At 40.5% G+C, this 27,214-nt stretch overlaps 1 long non-coding RNA gene across 1 annotated transcript in view; it reads left to right on the top strand.

Moving 5' to 3' along the window:
* Positions 1-9,648: 9,648 nt before the first annotated feature.
* Positions 9,649-27,214, top strand: part of LOC116154050 (uncharacterized) — a 570,723-nt gene continuing 553,157 nt past the window's right edge. Inside the window, exons 1-2 of the long non-coding RNA XR_004137887.2 lie at positions 9,649-9,837; positions 19,443-19,573. This is a non-coding gene — a long non-coding RNA (uncharacterized LOC116154050). The remainder of the gene's footprint in view (positions 9,838-19,442; positions 19,574-27,214) is intronic.

Below are 27,214 nucleotides of genomic sequence, written 5' to 3'. Positions count from 1 at the left end.
TATCACTTATATGTGGAATCTAAAAAAATGATGCAACTTATTTACAAAACAGAAACAGATTCAGACATAGAAAACAAACTTAAAATTACAAAAGGAGGAAGGGGGGATAAATTTGGCAGATACAAACTACTATATATAAAATAGATAAACAACAAGGTCCTACTGTATGGCACAGGAAGCTATATTCAATAACTTGTAATAACCTACAATGAAAAAGAATATGAAAAATACATATATATAATTTAATTCTATACTGCACACCAGAAACTAACACAACATTGTAAATCAACTGTATTTCAATTAAAAAAAAAGAATTCTGTCTTTTCCAACACTTACAGAATATTTTAAAATTGATCATAAAGTAGGTCAAATGAAATCTCAATTCATGTTTGGATAATTTATAGAATGTGATTTCAGCTGAGACCACTAACAGAAAGAATGATATGAACCTGATGCTGTCAAGGGCTACATTATGAGAACAGAGAAAGATTCCAAGGAGGACTACAGAGATATTTAGCCCTGGATCCAGCTTTGCCTGAAGCCCTTAGACTCATCAGTTACATGAGATTAAAAAAAAAAAAAAAGCCTTTTTATATTAGTCAGTTTGAGTTCAATTCTAGCAACTGCCACTCAAATAAATGTTTCATCAAATGTTGAAAGCAGTAAGCAATCACATTACATTGTCCCAGACAAGGCAAGGAGAGGGCAGGAGGACAGGGGAAGCTTGTGCTTCGATAAGAAGATGGCTATGTGCTGGCTTCATGGAGAGGGATCCTCTGAGACTGGAAGAAAGTGGGGTGGCAGATTAAACATGGCAGAGCTTCCCCTCCCACTCAGCTGCCCTGGAAGACTCCATGAAGACAGTGCATACAGATTTGTGATTTGATTCCTGAGTGTCTCAGTCTTAATAGTATTATTGTTAGCCCCTGTGACTAGACCTGTGGTTATTGTAGACTGTTTCCCCAAAATTGTGCTGGGGCATGACAGGGTTATCCAGTTGTGCCAGTATGTTATGAAGTATTTTTATTTTCACTGAGTTCCCTGATGTAAAAAAGAAGTTGGAAAGCACTAGAGGGGGTTTCTTTGTAGGGCTTCTATCATAGTGTCTGTAGTAAGTAGAATAACAGGCCCCCAAAGATGTCCATATTAATTCCTGGAACCCACGAATATGTTCAGGTACTTGACAAGGGGGAATGAAGGTTGCAGATTGAATTATGATTGTTAATCACCTGACTTTACATAATAAGGAGGTTATCTTGGATTATCCAGATGGACCTAATGTAATCACTAGAGTCTTTAAACAGGTCAGAGAGAAGCAGAAGGGTCAGAATCTGAGAGAGGGTATCCTGAGAAAGACTTGCTGGTATCCTGAGAAAGACTTGACTTGTCATTGCTGCCTTTGAAGGTGGAGGGAAAGGCTACTAAATCAAGGAATGAAGGCAGCTTCTATAAGGTGAAAAAGGCAAGAAAATAGGTTCTCCCCTAGAGCCTCCGGAAAGGAACACAGACCTCCCAACACCTTGATTTTAGCCCAGGGAAACCCATTTCAGACTTCTAACCTAGAGAATTGTGAGATAATAAATTTGTGTTGTTTTTAAGCCACTAAATTTATGATAGCTTGTTACAGCTACAATAGGAAAATAAGAAAGTGTCCTGTCGAGGACAGAGGTTCAGTGCTTGATGGAAAACTCAGGCAGCAGAAGGTGGATGATGACAGATGGGGGCTAAAGGCCAGGCCTGCCACGTTTCCCTGTCGCCATCTTCGCCCAGGGGTTCTTAGACATTTCTCAGAAACATGGTAAGGCAGGGCGCACCAATAGTGATGACGTTTGCCATCCCATCAGCAGGTAGGTGTGAGAGCCTAACCAGATTCAATTTTACTTGGAAAATGAGGTGCTTACCTCAGAATATCATGGAACAAATTTGTACCCAATAATATTCCTTATCCACTGTGTTGCATCTATTTTGAATTTTGTTCATTTATATGCTTTTGAAATCACTTTTCCCATCTACTTTGAGTAGTGACAGGAAGGTGCAGGCTAAGCTCTGAGGCATATAATTTTACTCCTTGACCGTGTCTTGGGTGGTCAGGTGCTGTTTCTCACGTACCTTCAAGGATTTTCCACGTTAAAACTGCAACATGTAAAGAGTGACTTTGTAGTCTTTGGTGCTGCTATTATTTCTTATAAAAATCACTTGGTTGATTTGTCATTTAAGATGTAGTCTTTGTTTTAATTAGATGGATTGAAAAAATATATTGCCCAAAGGTGAAAAGACCTCAAAATTGTCATATTTTTCATTTTTCCCCACTACTGCTAGGAAAGAAGAAAAAATTACCTTTATTCTATTTAGCCTACTGCCTGAAGGACAGATTTTTTTTTTCATTTCATCTCACTGACGCATTAGTATTTATGACACCGTAGAAGCTGGAACATTACAAATGTCTGTAATTGTTTGCGTTGCTGTAGGGAATATAATGTTGTTAATATCTATTACTGGACTAAATGAATGAATTAAGTAGCCAGAAACAAATACGATTGTCAAGCATGATTTAGTTGGCATATGGATTTAGAACAGCTGCCAAATTTAATGTGGAGGGTGGAGGAAGGTTTCATAACATTTGCAAATAACATTTGCAATGTCAGACACCTCTGCTTTTCCACTAGATGGTGGCCTTGCTTTGCTTTAAAGCTGTGACCGCTTGGGTGCTGCAGTGTGGTGTAAGATGAGTAACCTTCTGCAGGGTTTTCCTTTTCCTTCTGTGTTCCATTGCTGTTTTTACTGTTAGCTATCATCTGTGCCTTGTGCATGCTTTTGTCTTTTGGAATGGGCTGTAAAAGAAAGAGAGGATCAAGTCAGAAGTGGAAAGAGTAAGGAAACCAGAGGGTAAGCATAGGAGCACAAGCTCCGCTGTGAGGAAGGTGGAGGTTTTCCTTTGGTTCCTCCCCTTTTACTCATCAGTATCCCCTACCCTGCCCTTGGACACACGGGATACACATGCATGGCTGTGTGAGACCTCACTTCCGTGTGTGTGCGTGTGTGTGCGTGTGTGTGTGCGCGCATCCACCTTTTTAGTGTGCTGTTTGCGCATGAGGATTTGGATGCATACTCTGGTTCATCTAATACTGTACTCCTTGAGCAGCCCTTGTGTATTAGGCACAGAGCTGGGAACTTTCACATCAACCAGCTCATCTCAGTCTCACAAAAATCCTGTGAGGGCAATAGTTATGATCCATCTCTTAGCCAGGTGGCTGTTAGCTGTTCTGGCAAGGTAATTTGCTAAAATATTTTCCAAACTGATGTGTCATGGCTATTTCTACAATATTTCAATGTTGTAGTTCAATAAACTTGGAGTACATGGTGATAGACAATGTTAAAAACATGTATATGGCAGGATTTCCCTGAGTCTTTAACAGTGACTTCTGGCTGTGAGACGTACTCACTCCCTCACCCCTCAGTGGTACTTCTACTCCCTAAGAATGCTGCCCTTTCTTAATGTTTCTGGTGTCTAAGAACCTCCTGGTGTAGAACAAACATTCTTCTTGGAGACCCACTGTTCTTATTAAAAATGCTATTTAGGATAACCCGAGTTCCAGCGAGCGTCTCCATGGAATTCTGGGGAAGATAGGGATCAAGAGGGAGCCAGATCTCCAGGATAGCCAATGAAGCTCTGCCATCCTGGCAGAGGTAGGATAAGCAACCAGCTGTAGCATCTCTATTGCGTCACCTTTCATTGCATGAATACTGAAAGGGGAGTACCTCCTGGTACTTCCTCAGGTTGAGGCCAGTGGCATTACCTGGAAAGTTCTTCGCCTCTGTCACCAATTCCTGGATTTTTGATTATGGCTTTCAGTTGGTCCAAGTTGTCCCAATCTAATGGTTTATATTTATTGGCGATCATGAATATTAACACATACTATTTTTTACCTAAAGGCTAAACTGTGTGAGATATTAATAAACAATAATGTTCCAGTAAATCAAACATTCCATGTCACAGTGGGGCTCATAGACCTGGGGAAAACTAAGCCACAAGTTTCCCAGTTCCCGAAGGATGAGGATCTTAAGAGCTCTGTCAGCAGAAATGCTGGAGTCAGCCTTGGATAAGACCTGATATTACCACCCCACTGACTACCCAGCTTGGTGCTGGCCCAGCTCTCTGGCTCTTTTCCTCTCTCTCTCAGTTATTTATTTTTTTTAAATCACAAGAGGCCTCTTGGCCCTCTCGGGCCCTGACCTTTAGTCAGTGCCAATGTAGTCCACAGAGCTCAGTGGCTGAATCTTGAGACAAAAGGTTAGGATTTTGATTCCTTCTTTCCTAGAAGCCCTCTATGCTATTTGTGCAAATCTGTTCATACCCTCCAGCATCCTTCAGTAGTTTCTCTTGCTGTGTTTACCACAACTCTCATAATGTATATTATTTATTACATTTCTGCATCACGGGACATCTTATGATCAAAAGCCCCAAACAAACAAATAAAAACCTCTTATAACAGAATGCTAAATGCAACTCTTGCTGTTGCATTAGAGGAAGGCAGAGATTTCGAAGGCTGGAAGCAATACAGTAGATGTTGAGTACCACCAGCAAAGGGCAGATGTGCTAAGACATTGTAAAGTCTTGTTCTGCCCCCATTTTCCAATGCCCACCTCTGAGTTATAGAAGAGAAGGTGAAGAATAGTCATAGAGATGATTTCTTTGTAGAGAGGAGACTCCCAGTTGTGTGTTCCCGCCAAGGGGAGCTTCACAAAAACTGCTAGAATAGCTTCACCTCTGCCTCCTATACTGTGAGAGTCACCAGGACTGGAATCTGACTCATGTTGGAAGGTTTAAAGTGAGAGGGAGGCTATGGTTAGAGCAGCCTCACGTGGCTGTGGGGAGAGAGACAGGGCTTCCTTGGGAATAGCATCCTCTTCCAGGGTGCGGGGAGCAGGGCTGTATGTGCCAGTATTTAGATACTGTGGAAGGCAGTTGGATCCCCCAACTGTCTTGAGGGAGTCTGCATCTTAGAGGATTGCCTCTGAGGTCAAAGAGACAGCAACATCAGAGCAGAGTGGGAATGGGAACTCAGGAGCTGAGCAGGAAGTTGAACAGCACCTGTTGGAGGAGTCGCACAGCATCAGGGGAACTACTGAGAAGAGGTCCTGTGTGTAAGTGTGTGTGTACATGTGTGTGTGTGTTTGTCCTGAGAAGTGGTCTCTGAAGAGCCTACCAAAGTCCTCCACAAAACAGTTCTCCTTGAGCTCTGCTCAAGTCAGTGAGCACCGTAGCAGGAAGACAACTAATCTTCCCACTTGTCCGCCTCTCATTCTTATCCCCCCTGAGGGGCCCCAGAGTATAGCAGCAACTAGACCAAGGAAGAGGAAGGTGTCCACATGTCCTGTGCTTCCCCCTACAAGTTTTCTGGCCTCAGGGCCATCTATCCCACGGATGGAGGAAGTGGGGGATCGGGTGGGGCTGAGGAGAGTAAAACTGCATAAAGAATCAAGTTTTAGTATTAAATTTGGCCAGATATTCTATTGCCCAAAATGCTTAGCGGGATCAAAAATTTTTATGATAAAATGTACATAATATAAAATTTACCATTTTAACCATTTTTAGGTGTACAGATCAGGGGCATTGTTGTGCAACTGTCACCACTATCCATCTCCAGAACTTTTTCTTCATCTAAAGTGGAACTCTATATCCATTAAACAATAACTCCCCATCTCTCCTCCCCACCAACCCCTAGAACCACTATTCTAATATCTGTCTTTGTGAATTTGACTATTTAGGTATAATTCATATAAGTGGAATCATACAATATTTGTCCTTTTGTGAATGACTTATTTCACTTAGTATATTGTCTTCAAATTTCATCCATGTTGTAGCTTGTGACAGAATTTCCTTTTTAAAGGCAGAATAGTATTCCATTGTATGTATATACCACATGGTGTTTCTCCATTCATCTGTTGATGGACACTTGGGTTGCTTCCACGTTTTGGCTGTTGTGAATAATGTTGGTATGATCATTGGCCTACTAGTTTCTGTTTGAGTTCCTGTTTTTGATTCCTTTGAGTATACACCAATTGCTGATTGTAGTCATGTGCTAATTCTGTTTAACCTTTTGTGTAATTGCCAAGCTGTTTTTCTCAGCAGCTGTACCATTTTGCATTGCCACCAGCAAAAAAGCACAAAGGCTCCAATTTCTCCACATCCTTGCCAATAATTTAGAGGGCTTTTTATTACCTAGGCTGACCTGAATATCTATAGGACCAACCCATGATTTCCTTCAGGGACTTGGAAGAGCAAGCTGGGAGAGCCAGTGTAAAGAGTTGAATGGAATGTAACTGAGCAGGACCTTTCCAGGGCAGACCTCTCCCCCATGTCCCCTGTTTTAGTTCCTCTCTGAAGTATCTAGATAACAGTGTCTGATGCACATTTCCTGAGTTGTTGCAGAGGCTAAAACCACCACCAAAAGGAAGACATTAACTACTTGATGACCATGAGCACAGGCCTACTGAAGCCTAAGGACTGACATTGTTAACCCTTGTGACACCGCCCTGTTGCCTCACCATCAACCAATTGGAGGATTGTGCACGAGCTGATCACATCCCCTGTACCTCCTTTCCCTCAGCTTGCCTTTAAAAATGCTTCCCTGGAACCCATCAGGGAGTTCAGGTGTTTTGAGCACTAGCTGCCCTGCTCTCCTTGCTTGGAGCCCTACAATAAACACTGCACTTTCCTTAACCACAACCTGGTGTCAGTAGGTTGACTTTACTGCGTGTGGGTGAGCAGACCCTTAGGATAGCTACCTTCTGCTTGCTCTCTACATCCTTTGGGGTCCCGTTTAGGAGCAGTCAAGTCACTTGACTGTTGGGAAGTGGCTGAGGCTGGTCCTGTTTCCTCCATCAACAAAATCCTGAGGCAGCAGGCTTTGCTCCTTAAAAACTGAGAGCAAGGACGGCCCAGAGCTTTGGGTCACATTCTACCTCTTTTTATCTTCTGTGCCTACAGGTGGGCAAAGTGAGTAAAACCATGGCCTGCAAATGAGTTCTTTATTTTGTATAGATTTGTCCTTTCTATTCTTCTCAAAAATCAGTATTAAAAAATAGGAAGAGTTACAGAGCTTGACCCTCATGACTCAGAGGTTATCAGCCCTCTTTTTCAGATTGCTTGTTGTCTTCCTCTTATCAAATGGCTAGTTTTGAAGTCAGAATGAAGACTGCTAAAACCTGTGACTTAAATGTTCATGGTTTCTTCCCCTCTCATTGTCCAGCTCTGTCTTCCTTGGAGCTTCCTGTTGAATTCACAGTGGTACCTAGATGCCGTGTCCTATTTCCTCAGCTTTATCAATGGTGAAAATTAGTTCTAATTTAGCCCTTTTTATGAACTTACTAATTTGTTCATAAAATGTGTTCATAAACTTCTACAGCCATAGTCCACAGTTAAGCAATTAAAGATAGATAAAATGAGCATTTTGGGCTGATAATAACTGAATGAACTCACTAAGGGCCTCAGCTGAAACCGAGGCTCCCCTATCCAGCATTAACCAGCAACATTAACTGGTAATCCTAGCAGTTATCCTTAGCACTTTATAGGCATTAACTAAATCTCACAGCCCTCTTGTGAGGCAGATACTGTTTGCTCTGTTTTTCCAAGGGAGGAAACTCTCTTAAAAACACTAAGAAGCAAATTGCTTAGAGTGTATCTGCCTAAGCCTTTGACTTTTCACAGTCATGTGGCAGGGAAAAAACAGGGACAGATAGATGGTTTCTTTTCCTCTACCTTGCCTTCCTCAGCTAAAAGGCTGCTTGGAATTTCAAAAACATTTTTGAAACAACATTATTATTACTACTATTATTTTAAATTTTTTCCTTTTTGCCCAGGTCTTTGAAGAATTTAGACATCAAGAAAAATCTATCCCTGTAATTAAAATGTGAAACAAAAACTGTTTGTAGCAGAAAAACATCCCATTAATGTGATTTCCTTGTGGTGGATTGACAAGTTCAAAGCAGGAATGTATGTTGCCATGGCCACCAGATTGTATTTGCTCTGCTGGTTCAGTTGACTTTGCTGGAGGAGGGTAGCATTCAGCCAGGAATCACTGAGCGTTATTAGAACAGATTTGTAATTTTTATGTAATACCTTCTCTTTATAGATCTACACAGATAACAGCTGCAAACTGTTTACAGTCACTTTAGGGACAGAGTTTTCAGAATCTCTCAGGAATATAAACTGCAGAAGGGGGCACAGGAGAGTGCCTTTTCTCCCTCCTCAAACATCTCATCCATAACAGGCTGTAAATAAATATTTGTCAAAAAGATGGATGAATGGATGACTCATTATCATGCACCAGCTGCCTGAGTTAAACTTTGGGTTTATGGGGAGGGAGGTTGGGAAAATAAGTTGTAGTACAGAAGAAATGGAAGGGGAAAGGGGGTTGTCAGGAGAGAGAAGGAAGGAGGCATTCTGGAGCAGTTTGCAGTTTTTCAGACACAGGGGCGGAGGATTAAAGCTATCCTTCTGCAGTGACAGGGAGAGAGAGATTAGGAGTGGGTGAGACAGACACACGTACTGCTTTCCCAAGACAACTGAAGTCAAATACAAAAAAGAGCAGTTAAATTTTATTAGCCTGATAATGCTCCCAACCTCCTCTAACTCTCTTCTTTTACTATGTTTATAGGGTCTAATAGTAAGTGAGAAATAGGGGATGGGGGAAACCTTCCATATCTGGAGGGGCAGGAGTGGTTCCCTGATGTTGAGCCAAAGGATGAAGTTTTGCTTCATTTGTTTCACGTTATCAGGGCCAGGAGACTTTCATTTTGAATTATGCATTTTTCTTCCCTGACAAATGAAGCCTCCTGCCAAGGCCTTTGATCAGGAAAGGCTCCTGCTCCTCGCAGACAGCAGCAAGCATTCACAATGCAGAATGATGGTTCCGGGACTGCCACGGAAGTGGCAGTGTTTCATAGTGATTTTCTCCCTTCCTTCTCACTCGTACCCCGTGTTTAGTGTTGTCTAAGCAAATTCTGGTGGTGTCTTTTGTGTCTGCATGATGCCTACATAAGCAAAAGGCAGGATAAAGCAAATGTCTTCTAAATTTCCATTTCTCGTGGACACAGATTGTAGTTTCAGCTTGTTTGCTTGATGCAAATAAGCTGACAGACGTATATCTTCCGCAGCAAATCTTATGACTGGCATTGCTGCTGAATTGATATCTATTTTTCCTGGGGTGGGTGATGGGAATAAAGTGTCATACAAAATTACTTGGTGCTAATGCTCCCCACCTCTCTGCTTCACTCCTCCAATTCAGCCCCCAGGGCGCACTTTTCAGAGCTCTGGTCCCTAGAGGGCTATTGGCTTGGCTGCCCCAGGGTTCAGGGTCCCCGGGTATCACTTATCTTTTTAATTCCAAACTATTTCTCTCCACCCATTTCCTCCTCAGCATCCACAACCACCAACTGCCACCGGTTACATCCTTTTCTCTGTTATTCTTTGGCCCTTGCGGGTAACTGTTTGATCATGTTAATCTGATAAACTAATTCACGACAAGTATTAATGGATGATAATAACAGAGGGTATGATTTCTCCAATGTTCCAACTGAAATCCTCTAATGATATGAAAAAAGTGAATGAGTTTTTCTAATGGGGCTGAGGGCTGTAGGGTGGGAGACAGGGGTGTAAAGTTGACGGAAGAAAGGCCAAAGGGAAACTGCTTAAAAGATCTATTTTAAATTACTTGCTGTTTAGGTTTCTTAATGCTCCAGCCCATCTGGAATTCCCAGCAGAATACACTCTGTACATGCCTGTTCATCCCGTGCTTTCGCAAACTCCCAGCACACTGCTGTGCACATTTAAAGGTGAGCAGAGGTAAATCTTTAATTCGGATGAATAAATCTCCATTATCATTTAATCCACCTTTAAAAATTTTTATTAGTTTTAATATATGTTATAAAAGTAATATTTGCTTTTGTAAACTTCAGATAATGCAGAAGAGTATCAAGAAAAATGTCCTCTTTTCTAAATTCCATTCTTGTTGGAGAATGCCACCAATAATAATTTGCTGATTATTTTTTTAGGGCTTTTTTGGGGTAAATGCATATTATTATACCATCTATAAATTATTATAAATTAGTTAAGTACGTGTTTGTTTAAACTTCAGTCAGTACCCTAGGGCTGATTAGTTAATCTTTCACGTACCCTAATTAAGGTGAACATTCAAGGAACGGTCAGTTACCATTGAAAGACTAATCAGAAGGCCCCACTCAGGAGGAACGAGCTCTCTAGTTATTTATTTTTTAGTGTAGTTGTTATTAGAAATAATATTTCCTTAGTAAAATTATTCGTGTTCGAATGTGTGAATTGATTAGAAATATTCTATTAGCATTTCTACCTTGGATGAATAGGGAATGAGAATCTAAAGTGTAGTCCTATGCCATTTGACTGGCACACTAGGTTGAAGATTTTATTCTGTCCTGTGGGCACTTCTTTGAGCTAAGAGAAGTGAGCGTATCTGCGTTTGTGCCTGCCTGCTGATAAGTCTCTGTCTCCTGATCACAAGTTCATGGTGAGACCTGCTTTCCTAGTACCAGATAACCCCTGGTGGGGCTGTCATGGGAGAAGAGTCCATTGCTATCGCCTACTTCTAACCTTTACAGCCTATAGTTCTCTATCAAAAAGAACCTAACAATTGTGAACAAATTGTTTTGGGTCCATTCCCAACACATACTTTGTTTAAAAAACAAAAAGAAATAGGTTCATACACACACACACACACACACGCGCTATTTGCTCAAGGTATATTGTTGAATAAATTTCTAATTATAGGAATTTGGGGTATCTGCAGGATACTGGAGCAAGAGAATTTTGGATAAGATGGACTTTTACAAATCTTCTTAAATTTCTAGCACGTAAGTGAACATTTGTCCTGCTGATGAGTTGAGTTATCTCTTCAGAGCAGGCTAGGTATTTGAAAATATTTATTTTCTTATTTTAATAGTAAAATACATTAGTCATGTAAAGATTGAAAAAACTCCAGAAGAAAATAAAAATCATCCATAATGCTCTCATTTGGATATAACAGTGTTATCGACAATTTCATGTGTTTCCTTCCTGTGTGTGTGTGTGTGTGTATGGACATCTGTACATACATACTTTTAAATAAAATCATACTGTAGGTACAGTTTTATGTTATGCTTCTTTCACTTATTATTATATAGTGAGTATATCCACAGATCATTCAGATGACTTGAAAGTATAATTCTGTAATTGTCTAATAAGTCCACCTTATAGATAACCATAGCTAAGCCATTTCCCCATCATTGGACATTTGCCTATCTAGATTTCCTGTTTCAGTATTATCATGTTGCGACACATTTCAGGTTTAAAGCTTTGCCTTCATCTCTGATGCTAGAATCCTGCATATAGTTTAGAAAGCATAGTTTATATATGACATATTTCAACCTTCCCATTCATCTGTCATCCTCCAAAAATTAACAAACAGAAGCTCTGTGACCTCATGCTCTGTCATTTAGAAATATTTGAAAGGCTTTTAGGAAGAAAATTAGAATGTTCTAAGGAAGAGTACTGTTAGTGTTACAAGCTGCGCTTTTGTTTGGGGGAGAAAAAAAAAACCTCTTCATCATTCTCTTTCTGATGGCGAGTTTAGGAAGCAGAGTTTAGGATTCCAGTTAGACTTAACCATCAGAGTAGCTCCTTGCTCAGAGTTCTGCTCCAGCACCATCTGTCTCAGTGGATCTGGCATGTCCTGCCAATACAGTGCCATCCACTGAGGCACCATTGCTTCAACTACTGAGCTCAAACGATTCCTTCCTTCTTCATTCCTGGTTTCTGTTTTTGAGGGGAAATAAACATTTCAAGCTTTTGTGTGGCCCCCAGCAGGTGCCCGTGGCATCCATGGAGCATCCCAGCCCCAAGCTCTGCAAAGTAGGAGTGAGGCGGCACTAGCCACCTTGCTTAGGGGTGAAGCAGAGAGAATTCACAGCTGTTCCCTGCCAGCCCTCTCATCTCATGACTCTGTGAAGTGACAGTTTCCATGGGCTCGAAGTAGATGGTAGGAAGATGTTTAGAGTCCTCTGACCCTGGAAACTGCTAATTAAAGTGCCACCAAGATGCACCCATCGGCTCTGAGCTAGTTACACATACATTTTAAAGAGCTGACCTTTTCCCTTTCTGTCTCTTGTACCCCATTGTGAGTGCTGTGGGTAGTCAGCAAATAATAACTGATAATAACCCTCTCCTATTCTTTCAAACATCTACAGAAATGCAAATTGCTGCCTTCAGAAGAAAGCACACAGGCGTATGAATTTTATATCAGCAGGGATTACCAGTGAGTCATGCTTGATGTTGTTGTATAAACTATTCAGGTGGGAAGGCTCGCACTGCAATAACAGAATACTATGGGGAGTATCTCTCTTTCCTGAATGTTCAATTATCAGAGAGCACACAAAACACACACATCCCAACCCACAAAACCAGACAATTACCTAAAATATATACCAAAATCCCCACAGGGAGGAAAGCTAAACTCTTCAAAATCAAATGGTTGTCACAATGCAGAAGAGAAAAAACTCCGGAAGGTGGTAAGCAGAGTTAATACCTGAGCCAGTGCCAGAACTCATGCAGATGTGTGTTATTTATGCCCTTAATTGTTATTTCCAGTAGGTGCCTGGCTGCCAGTGCACATGAGCTAAGTACTGTAAAATAACAGATGTCATACATCTCAAGAACCATAGGGAGTCGACATCAGCAGCAGCGTAAATCCGATTACCTTCAGTAGTAGGGAAAAAGAAGAGAACGTATACAAAAATGGATGAGCCTGTGGCTGTAATTTATAAAACAAATGATCCCATTCAAATATGTTCTACACTAATTATGTATATGCACTGAGTATACTAAGAGACAAGCCTTGGGATAACAGCCTATTTGGGTAACAAAGTTTCCCTTCATTTTTAAAAGGACAAAGAGAAGGGGAGAATGAGAGAGAATGAATGAGAGGCAACAAAGGGAGAAAACCAAGTCAGCCAGTGACATTTTCCAGAGAAAAGCATGTGGGATGCAAGAAAAAGATGGAGAAAAGCCTTTGATGTCAATTTAAAAGCATCATTAATGATCTGACAAGGAGAAGATGTTCCATTGAGGCTTATAATTTAGCACCAAATGATGGTGCTGAGAGCACTGCAGACTGAGAGCTTATAAAGACTTAAGGGAGCTCAGAGATTTGAGGAAAAAAAGAAAAGAAAAGAAAAGAAATTTTAAAATACAGGATTCAATTGGAAAAAGTGAGCACAAACACATCTGGGGAAAATAATCTTAAATAAAGATACCCAGTTGGAGAAAAACTGTGTAAAGCCTGGACATGGATTCAAAGCAGAGAGCAAATCCTATCAGAATTGCAAAGTATTACAACAGGTCCATAAGGTGAGGGCTCCCTCTTGGGGTTTTAAATGCAAAGGTGTCTCATTATGAAGCATTGACAAAGGGACTCTTATCCTTCTCTACTAAAAGAATGAGAGTCTTCTTACGTTGCTGAAGGAACGAACCCTGTTCACAATATAGAGTACATTTGGGGTCGTGTAAATAGGCACATGTGGCTGAAACTGTTCTGACTCTATCAGTTCTAAGTCAAACAGTTTAACAGAAACTTGATTATGCCAGCCTATAGCTTTCAGAGCTTAAGGAACTATTTAATAACAATAACATCTAACAAGTGCCAGGCACTGTTGTAAGCCCTTTACAAGTGTAACTAAATCCTCATAACCCCAAATATGTGCAGTTGTTCTCCTCCTCAGCAGATGGGGAAACCAGGGTGCAGAGCTTAATGGAACTTCCTAAAGTCATAAATTTAAGAAATGATGATTCTGAGATTCAAACCCGGGAAGACAGTCTCCCAAGTTCACAACCCTTTAGCCCTACACAGGACTTCTGACTGTGGGCAGAAAAGGAGGCTTACCCCACAACTCCCTTCAAGAGTTTATCTCTGAATGGGACTGGAAGGGCTGATGATACACGGCCAGCCTATACCTTTCGGCCTCCTGTATGCCTTCCTGCCTCCTCACTCCCAAACATCCAGTTCTCCTCTAAAGGTGATCTAAGTGGTCCATGGGGCACAGGGTCAGTGGTTAAATTTTGTGGCTCCAGCACCTGGACCTTTCTCATCTTTGGCCCATTGAGCTGCTTTGGTCTCTGAGAGACATGGACATGCTGGAGACCATGAAGAGCTGATAAAGATCTAAGGATCCCTCATAACTTTTGTCACTTAGTTGAGAAATTAAGACTAGTTCATTTGAGGAGGCTGTTTAAAATAGCTGCAGTAATATAATTTTTGAAATGTACTGCATGCAAGCATACGTAAGAATATACATTATTCATGAAACACCGGTGTCTATGGAGGCACTCTTTGTCTGCCCAGAATCTCAAAGTCCAGATGCCCCTGTGAGTGTTTTGAAGGAATCAATAAAATTGTGACTGTGGAAGAATGCATTTCTCACTGGGCTGCCACAGTGCTAATCTGCTTTCCTCCCTGTGTTGAGTCTCCCACCATTAGAGTTGTGACTTTTTATTAGACAGCAAAAGCTCAGTGCCTCTGGAAGAGCATTATTTAATCCATGTGCAAAGCAGAGTGAATGTCTTGTAACTGATTGATTTCCCCTCCCTGCATTGGCACCTGTGAGCCTTAGAGTCAGAGTTGTAACCCAGCCTTGGTAAGAGTATCATTCCTTATTCTCTCACCGTCTTTCCTATTCTTATCATCTGCCCAGTTTCTTGACTTATTATTTTACTGTTATGGGCTGCATTGTACCCCACTAAAATTTGTATGTTGATGTCCTAACCCCTTGTACCTCAGACAGTGACTATATTTGGAGGTAGAATCTTTAAAGGTGATTAAGTTAAGATGAGGTCGTGAGGATGGGCCTTAATCCAATATGGTTGGTGTCCTTTTTATAAGAGGAAATTTGGACCCAAACAGGTACAGAAGGAGGACCATCTGAAGTCACAGAGAGAAGATGGTCATCTATAAGCCAAATAAGAAAAAACCAGTCTGAATTGCGGGGAAATAAATTTCTATTTTTTAAGCCTCCCAACCTGTGGTTCTTTATCGTGTCCGCCTGTGAGGGACTGAATTGTGCCGCCCAAAGCCAGGAAGACAGGCTTCACCAGAAACCAATCCTGAAGGCGCCTTTATCTTGAACTTCTGGTCTCAAGAACTGTGAATAAATTAATTTTTGCTTATAATTAATAAGCCCTTGTTTCTCTGAGTGGGTCTTAACAGGTCCATGGAAATGAACCTTGCTCTTTGAGGATGGAGCAGAGGGACCAGAAAACCAAGTCAGAGCTCCACCCTGGCACTGCTGTTTGGGACATTTCTGCCATTCAGTGCAATGGACTGAATATTTGTGTGCCCCAAATGCATGTGTCGAAATCCTAACCCTCAGTGTGGTGACATAAGGAGGTAGGGCCTGCGGGAGGTAATGAGGCCATGGGCCCTCGTGAACACGGCGAGTGTCCTCATGCAAGAGGGTCTTGCTCTCTTTCAGTCATGTGAGCATTTGACGAGTAGTTGGCAGTCTGCAACCTGGAAGGAGGCTCTCCCTAGAACCTGTCCATCCTGGCGCCCTGGTCTGGGGCGTCCAACCACCAGAACTGTGAGAAGTACATTGTTTATGAGCCAAACAGTCTGTGGTCTTTTGTTAAAGCAGCCTGAACTAAAGCATGCGAGACTGAACTCGGCCTCTTCAACTCTTGCATGGCAGCCTGAGAAGTGACCCAGCTCAGTGATGGGCCCAAAAGACTCATTTTAATGTGAACCTGCTGCCAGCCCCAACCACCCTGAGCCAGTGTCCCAGTCACAAGGATAATCTTCCCTGGGACTGGGGGTGGGGTTGGAGATTGGATAGACTATGCATTTCGTACCACTTATTGATTCTTTCACTTCCCCTGAGAAAGACCTTTCCCCCTTTCAAGAGACTGAGATTGAATTCTCAATTCAGTAGGTTTATGTGACAAGGTCAAAAGGATTATGCTCAACATTTTATCCTTGTTTCACGTCTCCTGGCTCACACAGAGGTCATTCAGAACGAGAGGCTGGAAAAAAGTTGATAAAATTAATATCCAGAGAGAAATAAGTTCTAAACAGAATTGTGTGCCCGATTCTGCCTACTCTAGGTATCTTCAGTCAGTCAAGTGAGACACCTGGTATAGCTTTCAAGTATAATAATACCTAGATTCATTCTTTAGTTATATTTTATATAGATTTATTATTTAGTATATATAAAGACTTGCTATACACACACACACACACACACACACACACAGAGAAGAGAAGGGAGAGAGAGAATGTATTGAAGAGAAAGAGAGAGCAAGAGAGAACAAGAGAATTTATTGGAGGGATTCATCACAGAATATATAGGCTTTGACACGTGATGGCTTCTGCACAATCCCAGAGTGGAAACAAAAACAGTCTGGGTAGGCAGTCTGGTAGGTCTCCAGGCAGTGGAAACTATCGGACCGTCTTTTACAGGGTCTGCCCCTGGAATGCATGTGCTCCAGACTTTATTTTTTAAACTATCTTTGTATCACTCTTCTCAGTGTTCAAAGTCCAGGAAGAGAGGGTCCCGTTCCATGACTTGGTGTCAGATTCCTGATTAAGGGAAGGTGCAGTTGCACTGTGACTTCAGAGTGGTGAGGGAGTAATTCCTCTGAAGGGAATTAGGGTAACAGTAGAAAGAGGGAATGAGTCTCGTTCAGCCAAACAATAATAACAAAGACAACTATAATGACAACAGAAGTCCACTAGCTTCTAAATCCTTCTTGCTCTGAATCTGGTGATCTGCCCAGGGTGACTCCTTTCCAGTGAGTCCAAGCTGTTCTTGGCACTCTGTCTGAAAGACGATGTCTACCTCTTGCTTTAAAATCTATATTACTGATCATAAAGAGTTGTTAGTGTGTATTTAAGCTCTGGCCCAGAGCATAGTTTTAAGGACTGAATTACCATCTGCTGATTTTCTGGGTACAGTGTCTTATCACTGTCTTCTGGACTGTGCTGGATGCCTGCTTTGCTAGTTTATGGAGGAGCAGGGCTGCCTCTCTGCATCTTTCCCTGTGCTTTTAGCTGGCTGCTCTCTTGCTGGACAATCAGGCTACTCTGCCCCAAGGCTGTGTGATGAGGACTTGCAACTCTTCTTGGTGGGAATAGCATTTAGTTTAATCACAGCTTGTCCACATCATGTAGGCTAGCACATGTTACTTGGAAAGGAGGAATATTCTGAGAGTTCACAGTAGTCTCAGGAATGATTTTTTCTCAAATTAATTAGCTGTCATTTTGAAGGGGAGGCAGAGTAGTGATAAACGGTGGGGGGATAGGTAATGGCAGGAAATGTATAGGAAGGCCACCTTCATGGGTCCCTGAGCAGCCCCAGGAATGCAGGGGTCTGGAATGACAGGGCTTCCTCGCTTCACTGTCAGAGCATTTATGTTCATTCTCACCTGTCATCACTTCACATCCCTTATTAAGTACCTAGAATCCTTGTGCTCTTTCTCAGTTCTTGCCAGAGCGGACAGAAGGTAGTCTGATAAACACCAACACACACCAAGGTGCTGGGACCTGGGTGTGCTGCTCTCCCAAGGGGAAACTGCATTTTAAAGTAGTAGGTAGGTAATTTATAACACAATGGAATAAATTCTTTTTGTGGGGTTTTAGTTGACATATTTGTGGGGAAAATATTACTGGACAATGGGGGTCTTCTTCATATCCTTAAAAAATGCACCTTATTGGCCATTTCCTGATTCTGACCATGTGCAACCTTAGCTGGGGCCATACAGCTATTGTGTGGAGGGGGACATGACACTGATCAAGAGAGGGGGCCCAGCTTCATTTGTCTGCAAAGCAAGTTCTGTGCTTTCAGCAAGGGTTAGTGGAAGGAGCCACTGGAAAAAATGATTTGAATGACGTTTAGCTAACAAAATACCCTCTCTTAGCTCTCCTTAACCCCAGGAAAGTTCACAATTTTTTATACTTTTTATAATCATACAAAGACCAAAGCAGTCCACATACACTTAGAGAGCCTGTGCAGATAAGCCATAAACTGGTTGAGAGCAATGATTATACTTTCATCTCCTTTGTATAACACCATCCACCTTCATTATTCAATTCATTCAGCAAACATTTATTGAGCACCTACTATGTGCAAGGAACTGTGCTAGATGTTAGTGGTTCTACGTGATTAAGATGCGGTTCCTCTCCTTAAAGTGCTCAGAGCCTAGTGAGGAAGACAGATGGGCACACAATAGTTGTAAAACAATGTGTGAAGTGCATTCCTAGCTGTAGGAATAAATCACTGTCTTATCACTGAAGAGGAAGAACTAATTCTGTCTAGCTTTAGAGACACTCTGGCATTTGAGCTGGTCCTTGAAGGACAAGAAGGTTTCTCAGCATCTCATTAGGCCGGCATCCTGAATAGAACAAATGTTTAATAAATGTCATTTTCTAACAATCTCAGAGAAGGAGGAAACTAGAATTCCTTGTAAGTCAAGTCCATTGTTGTTTCTCCCAGTCTTTGCTTGGACTGAGGTTGAACCAGTTCATCTCATTAATGAGACTTCTGTATGAAAAAAAAGAAAGACTCAAATGAACTTATTTACAAAACAGAAACAGGCTCACAGACATAGAAAACAAACTTATGGTTACCAGGGGGAGAAGGGATAAATTGGGAGTTCAAGATTTGCAAATATTAACTACTATGTATAAAATAGATAGACAAGTTTCTTCTGTAAAGCACAGGGAACTATATTCAATATCTTGCAATAACCTATAATGAAAAAGAATATGAAAACAAATATATGTATGTGTATGGATGACTGAAACATTATGCTTGCTGTACACCAGAAATTGATACAACATTGTAAACTGATTCTACTTCAAAAAAAAAAAAGAGACCCTCTACATGTGTCTAGCATGGTATCATTTGGCCACATAATCAGAGTTCCTGAGATTATCACACAGACACATTATAGGAGTTGAGAACTTGACGTATAATGGATGCAAATGTAGTTAGGTGTTGAAAATTGCCATCTGTCCTTTTTTTGTGTATGTGTGCCTTCAAGGGTTTATATTTTTAAGTTGTAGTCTTGATACCATGCTCAAAGCCCCAGAAATTCAACCCAAGTACATTCTGTTGGATAACTGAAATGTATTACCATGGCGGCAATTAATCTGGCACCACTGAGAAGTCAACTCTAGCACTGCAAATTTTAGATTTTATAATAACATTTCTATTAAACTGGGTTTTTTGTCCCCCTAGTGATAGTTATTCATTAACAATCATGATATTTGATATTTGCAAAATAAATGGGAGAAGCCCATCTCAAATTCTTTGGGTAGTCTTAGCGATTTTATTTTTAACCATTACGATCACACTATTCTGATGTATTGAATTTCTCTTTTCAGGCACTCTAAAAAACTAACAACTGAATGTTGTTTGAAAAAAAATTGACTGGCTCCTCCCATCAGCTGTTTTTGTCTGCACCTAGATAATGCCATATATCTGGATGAAAAGAACAAATTCTACCAACTATCAGGTATTTCATGAAGATCTGAATTTGAATGACATACAGAAACAATGAATGATTTAATCTGTCAATTTCTATTTAAACCTGATACTGGGTATAATAAGCCTTTGCTGTTCACTGTCAACCTTTTAAGATTTCAGAAATAGTGAAATTCTAATTTTTACCACCAGGGGGAAGTAGAACACTAAAATTGTTATGAAATGGAGCCTCATGAAAAATGTAGTATATTTGTGTTTAAAAAAACAAAACAAAACAAACTATTCTGTAGCAAGATATAACTTAAAAAAAAAAAGGTGTTGACTAGAATTTAGTTTTCTTTGTGGCTTTGTATTCACATGAACTTCAGCCCCTTTATCATTTGTAAATTTGCTACAAATTTCACCTCTGAACTAAACATAGTTTACAAAATAGACAGAGAAAAGGAGTAACAAGTATCAGTGAAGGGAAGTACTTTGCGTTTCATCTTGAATGGTGGCAGGTAAAATCTCAAGGACTTTGGGGTGACATCAGTTTTCTAAAGATGGCTGGTTGGCGGGCTGGGGAGTGTTTATTTTTCAGGCTGCAACATCTGTGGAAAATAGATCAGCCAAGTAGTCGCATGATATAGTTCCAGCAGTTAAACAGGGCCTCGACTTCTTTGAAAATATTTAATCTGCTTTTCTGGTCTTGTTTGTTCTTCTGGGAAACCTTATAATTCTTGTCGAGAACATTTTATGTGTATGTTGTGTCTTTTTGAGCACACTGTCACTTGAAACGAACCCGGGCCTTTTGTCCTCTGCTTTACCCTTACAGCCCCGTTTAGATACTACAGTGCTTGTCGGTTAATGTGTGCACCCGAACCTTCATAACTACAGACAAATGAAAATATCGGTGCATATGCTATTTAGTGAGTAATGCTTGCTAAAAATACTAGTCGTGATACACAATGAGGACCAGGGAATGGCTTGGTCTGAATCATTCAGCCTGTATGTCTGTAATCATTAGTTAAGTGGAATTTGGTTACTTGTCTGTAGTTCTTTTGTCTCAGTGAAAGAAAGAACGAGCCAGTCACTGTGCTGGGTGTCAGCAGACTTCTAACTGTTTTGGTCACGGGTTGTGTGGGTAAATTGCAGCACTACGACCTTCAGCTTTCCAGGGTAAGACGAAGATATAGCCACACTCACCTAAACAGACCCACTGACATTGACAACTTGCAGCAAGAACAACGAAATCCTTTGTAAATGTACAGTGCTATAAATACTTTTAGTAAAGAGAATCAATTCCATGTTGTGGGTTTTATTGGTCAGGTCTACTTTGCAAACCACACCTCTGGAAGTAGAAGAATTATAAGAAATGCATGGATGCTCTGCAGACAATACAACGGCCAACCTTTGAAGATTAAAGCTGGCTATTTACCAGCATGGCATAATGAGTGTAAGATTTTATATGGTGTCCATTCTAATTGCTTAACAAATCAACGTGGGCAAAGCAGTTAATCTGGTAGGCCCCATACACTCTGCCACTGATTCCTTGATCACAATAAGCAACACACTCATCCTTCAGGGGATCTAGAAGTGTGTGTAATCCCTGCAAAACAAGCTGTGAGATTCCAATTTCTAAATCATGGTGTTCTCTCTAGCCTGGGTCAAAGTCCAGAACACACCGTAGGGCTGTAGGAAGATACTGGATTCTTCTCTCATGTTCCAACCCTAGTTTTAGGGCACTGAATAGAAAGGATTCCTTTATACGACCACTGCGAGAGGGTTTATGAAATGTTTTGAGTGACTCAGTTGGAGGCGTGATATTCCACATGTTGGCATGCTCTTCTCAATGCAAGATTTTCAAAATAATATTTTTCTTTAGAGGTGAGGAGAAATGAAAGCACCCTGTTTGACCTACAGAATTTTCTCTTGAATGATCCATGCTTACCAAGATGGCTGTTTCTAGTATCCCTGTCTGATGGTAGTTTGTAGCTGCAGGTGGTTAAAGAGGGACAGGTCACAACTGCTGGATGAGGCTGAGCACAGGCTCCCAAAGCAGCATCAGACATCTACCTGCTGGTCCTGGCTGTAGGGCTCGACCTCTTAAACATTGGTCCTCTGTCTCCTTTTACCCCTTCCTTGATGTTTGGCTGATTCCTTTCAGTTTCATGCTCATTTTGGCTGTTTCCTCACTTCTAGCCAGTGCTCCTGAGGGGTTCTGGCAAAAGCATGGACTGTGAAGTCTGGTTGTCTGGATTTGACTCCAATTCCACCACAGTCTGAGTCTCAGTTGTCTCTCCCTAAAATAGGGATAGATCCTATCTCAAAGGTTGCTGTCAAGATACGCTGAGATTAACACAACTCCTGACAAGTATTTTTGCTCAGCACATGCCAGCTGTTGTTCTGATTGGGCGCCTGTGCTTTTAGCTCAGCCCTGTTACTTTGGTTCCACCTGTGCTGCTTTGTCCTGCCTAATTCTGTGGCACTGATGTCCTACCCCAGCTTTTCCTGAGCTGGATGTGTTACTGAATGCTCAGTGAGGCCAAAGAAAGTAAAATGTCAGTTTGGAACAGAGGATGTTTTATTTCAGGGCCAGGCAAAGAAAATGGGTGGCTCATGCTCAGAAAACCCCCGAACTCCCCGATGGTGCTCAGGGAGTTTCTGTATGCAAAGTATGGGGTGAGGGCTGCATGACATATGACTTTCTTCGGATTGGTTGGTGGTGAGGTAATAGGGCGGTGTTCAGGAATCTTGTGCTCAGCCTGAACTTACCATCTTCCACCTGGGTGGCGGGCCTCAGCTCCTGCACAAGAACTCAACAATATTGCCATGTATATTCCTTGAGGAGGAAGCAGGATCCTGCTTTAATTGCTGCGTTATAGTTTCTTGACTGTTCCTCCTTGGTTTCTGCATTCCCTTACCTTCCTGACTAGTAACTTTGAATCTGCCCTTTGGTATTCAGGAAGGTCGAAGAGGTTGAACCCTTTTCCCTACAAACAAGGAACTAGGGACATGGAACGGCTTTGTACCCGGGAAGGCCCCACAGGGTCCTGCTCAGTTTCAGGTGCGTCTTCTGCTACTTTTATAATCCCCTTGCTTCCTCTCTTGGGGTCAGGGCTCCTTGGGTTAGGAAAGCTCCTGCTTCTCTATTAGCACCAATATCATTGTGTTCCAAACTCAGATAAGAATACTCCTCAGATTTCACCACATAAGGGACCAGATGGGCAGTGGAACTGACCCACTGGTTTTGTCATCTGAGTAAACACTATATATGGATCACCTTCTGAAAGATTTAGAAATCAATGTTCATTATCAGTGTGGTTTAACGTGGCTGAATCGGTTGCCTATTGTCCCACTTACTACTCATTAATTGGTGGTATGACCTCAGAATCCCTATTTCGTGAACAATTATTCCACCCCCAGCAAAGTGGACATTAAACTTCTTTTGTCTCCAGCCGAATTTTGGGTGCAGCCGTTATCTTTTAATTTTTTTATGACTTCTTTTAGAGAAACCTCATTCAGTTTATTAACTTGAAATATTTTCCGTACCTTAAAGCCAACTAATTTTGCTGTTCTATAGGTTAGAGAGGTCAGGCTTCTGGGGTCTGGAAGAAGCAGGCAACAAAGCTCAGAGAAGTTATTTCCTGCTCATAGAGCTGGTGGATGGAGGGTTTCCTTCTCCTGAGGCTTTGTAGGGCATATTTTGGCACTCTAAAGAATTGGCAGGGGAAAAAAGTAGGTTAAATAATGAGGAAAATTGCACAGCAAACAAAAAAGCTTAGAAAAAGATTTTTAATCTATGGAATAAGGTATAGCAACGTGGCTTTATTTTCAGATGAATCAATCTTAGCCTGTCCTTTAACAATATAGGTCAGTGAGGAACCTCAATCTCCATTAATTTGAATTTCTGTGCTACATCACTCTAACCAATGGTTTGTTCTTTTGTCCCATGAATGAGCTGAGGATGGGGCCTTTAATATAAAATGTACTGATTTTGTTGGATTCTATTGCATTTTCATGCTGCTAAAAAGTCTTTTCATGTTCCAATTCCACTGTGTTTTCAATGTCAGATTTTTTTCCTTTCAAAAGGAAAAGGGTCTCCAGTGGAAGTTTATGAAAGCTGACACATTTTCTTGTAAAATACCCTTCTGAGACCATATGGTTTATTGGTAAGCACATATTTTTGGGCCTTTTAAAATGAGTGTTATAAAATTACCATGAGGTGTTTTTAGAAAAGTGAATGCTATTGAGTCAGTAGGGCAGAATGCCTGTCTCCTTTGTGGTTGTTACTCTTTATAATTTCCTGCAAAAGACATTTTCAGATAATTAAAAAAGGTATTTGGAGCAAAAATACTTATCAAAAGAGGTTATATAACACATGCACAGCAGCCACTTGTCAAAGTTAAATACACCCATTTCTTTCCCCCCAAAGCCATTAGATCTATTACCACCTAATTGCTTGGAAAATTCATTTTCTTTTTTTCAAATCACAGCCTTAATTGAGGTCTGAAAGCTCACCAAGTGCCTCTTAAATCAGTAAACCTAACTTTTTTAAATTCTTCTATAATTTATCTTTGTGGCTGAAGGCATATTTTTTTCTATGAGACAGTTATGGCAGTCAGTACTAGTGAAAAAAAAAAAAGACCTCTTACTTTGAGAAATAAGAAAACTGGGAAGCATGTCTCATGTTTCTGATAATGTACATTGAGGCCAAGTGTTCATAGCAAAGTGAACGGATATTGATGCAAGCATACTGTCTTCTCATACTGAAACCAAGACTTTTAACCAGTTTATGTGGGGGTTTTATCCTAAATGTCAAGATGAGAAACACAAATCTGTTCCTCATTCTGGCTATGGAAATATGCCCTTCATGTCGCCATCAAGAGTACCAAATGTATGATATACCCAACCTTATTCCTTGTTAGATAAACCTCGAAGAATGCACATAACAAGAAACTTTCAACTTCGGTTTATGACGTATCAGGCATCAGTGGTGATTAGAATATCTAAATTGGTGTCTGAAACCAGATTTAATTTTAATTATATAAGAAATTTGAGAATAAATGTGAATTTTTTAGTAATGAACCTAGAAGCAATCAATCATTCAGTTTAGGGTTGCTATTTTAAGAAATCACCTTGGTAAGCTATAAACAAACTAAAAAAAAAATCTATTTTTTATTCCCTATGTTTTAAAAACCCTTCTATCAGAATTGCTTCAAAGTTAACTTATGACCTGTTTCACCTTATTACGTTTTTTCATTTAAAAAATTTTAAGAGTTTATTTGAGTAAAAATGAATTGGAATCCAGCAACACCAAACTGGGAATGGCTAGGGGCTCAGGGTGATGCTTTTCTAGGGAAAGGCAGAAGTATGGAAATTGATTGACTACAGCATAAAGCCTAGCTGGCTGTTTGTGACTGGTTGTCCTTAGTGTTTTGATTTTATAACCTTCAGGCTTTTATAAGCATAGATTCTGGTTTGCTTATACAGGCCACTAAGGCATTATAGCCGCATTGGTCTGATGGCCTCTCTGTTTAATTTAACAATTTCCCCCATTTGGTCATCCTCTTATACATGAGAGATTGACCAAAAATTTATTGTTAGTACCACTCTCAGTCATTGTCAGAGTTAGGTTGCTCTTGTCTCATTGAGAAACTGATAGGTTATGATGTCAGATCTGTGGAGGGATCGTTTCTGCTGTTCATCTTGTTTCTGCTTCTCTGAGACCATCTGATGTACTGCCGATGGCTGAGAACATGCATTTAAGACCTTTGAGAGAACATAGCGCACCAGGGAGACTACAACGATAATAGCCGTTAGGAGGAAAATACCAAGACACTGAGAAATACTCCTTAGCCAGGGCCCCCATTACCAAACCAGTCGGTATCAAATAAATCAAAAAATGTACCTGAGGGGGCAGCAGCCTGTTTTAGCCAAGTGGCTTATTTGTTTAGTTCCTCTATTTGCTGCAATAGCAGAGGTGTTGATCCAGGTAGGGTAGAAGGTATTTGCTATCGTAGAGACTCCTCTTTGTTCAGCCAATCAGTAATCTAAAGAAATCCTATTATCTAAAACTACCTTAGCAAGGAAATATAGGCACTTCCGTTGTGCGGCCATGGGCTTAGCAGTAATGCAGCTATAGTTGCCAAAGTTAAGGAGCATTGTGTTCCCAGGCATTAACAGAGAAAAAGTAGTGAAAAGGCAAAAGGAAAAAAAGTTTTATATTGGAGATGAAGATCTTGATTTGTGATCTTAGGAGAGCTGTCCACCTCAAGATGCCATCTGCTTCTGGTAAAGAACCTCCCTAGAAAATTTTAATTTTAGATCTCCATCCTAGTATGCAGTTCCAAGAGTTTGGAGAAGCCTATTTCAACTGGGGGATGCAGACCTAAGGTTCAAGTCCCTGAAGTTTGGCTGCTGTCTGGGTACTGATTGTTACCTGGTATGGTCCCTTCCAAAGAGGTTCAAGGGCAGTCTTTGTTCTTAGTGATTCCAAATCAGAAGGGTGGGAGGAAATTGGACATGTTAAATCTGGAGAGCTGTAGCCAAATATTTGAGGAAAGTAAAAGAATTCAGGATCCAGTTTGGTTCACAGTTATATAACAAAACCTTGAAGACAATAAATAGGACTAGAATCTGATATCCATAAGTTTGTGTTATAATTGTCTATTGAAAATTGTTTCTATAATCACTCTCACTTCTATCAAAGATAATCAGTTAAAAAAAAAAAGAGCTAATCACAAAGTTAGGCAAATTTGTTTGCAAAATAAGTCTAGTCTCATTAAACTTGGCCTAAGTATTTACATAAATGTAGGAAGAATGGTGACGGACCATATTGGCTCATTTTAAATATGCTTTGCTGAAACTTTTTGTAAGGAATCTTTGGTTAGACTTTTTAAAGCCTCTCCAGACTAACCAGAAAAGGCAATAATTCACCATCAGTCTTCGCCTGGACTACCTGTAGGTTTGGGTAAATTCCTCTCTTTTGAGGTCCCCTAGATATCCTGAGATTCCTGGGCCTTCCAGGAAGTAACCTTCATTACACAATCATCAAGGTATCAGGCCGATTTTCTCAGGGGGCTTTTATTGGCTCCAAAAAGTCAACCTTAGTTCCTTAAAACCATTTTGTCATATGTGATTTTATAGACATTCTCAAATACGATATTCTAGTCAAAGCCTTGGTAACATAACCAATGTTTCCAATTGTGTCCCGTTGCACGGAGAACAAATTCTTATTGAACTTATGTAAAATAACTATATTATTATGAAAATAAAAATTATCAATTTCTGAATTCTGGAGGGATTAGGGAGGGAGAAATGTAATATTTCAATTCTGTTTATAGAGGTATATTTTACAAAATTACTGTAAGTCATAGATATATTGAGAAAAGAGAAAAAGTTTTCTTAAAATCTGGAAAAATAAAACATTAAGGAATCAGTAATGTTTCAGAGAAAAAGTTGTAAAAGAAATTATCACCCTCATCAGTTTATTTACTCTCATATTATTAATTATTATTCTACTTGAATCCAGTTTTTCCTAATGTAAATTCTTACCCAGTTCAGTTTTATGATCTTCAAGTTATCAGAAACCTGTATTCTAGAGAATCTGTGAGAGTCCTTTCCATGAATCTCTCTGAAGATGAAGTACCTTTGCAAAAACATCAGAGTAAAGCAGTAACTGTCTGTAAAT

The sequence above is a fragment of the Camelus dromedarius genome, chromosome 7 (genome assembly GCF_036321535.1).
Source record: "Camelus dromedarius isolate mCamDro1 chromosome 7, mCamDro1.pat, whole genome shotgun sequence".
NCBI lineage: Eukaryota > Metazoa > Chordata > Mammalia > Artiodactyla > Camelidae > Camelus > Camelus dromedarius.
This window is presented reverse-complemented; position numbering and strand designations above follow the sequence as displayed.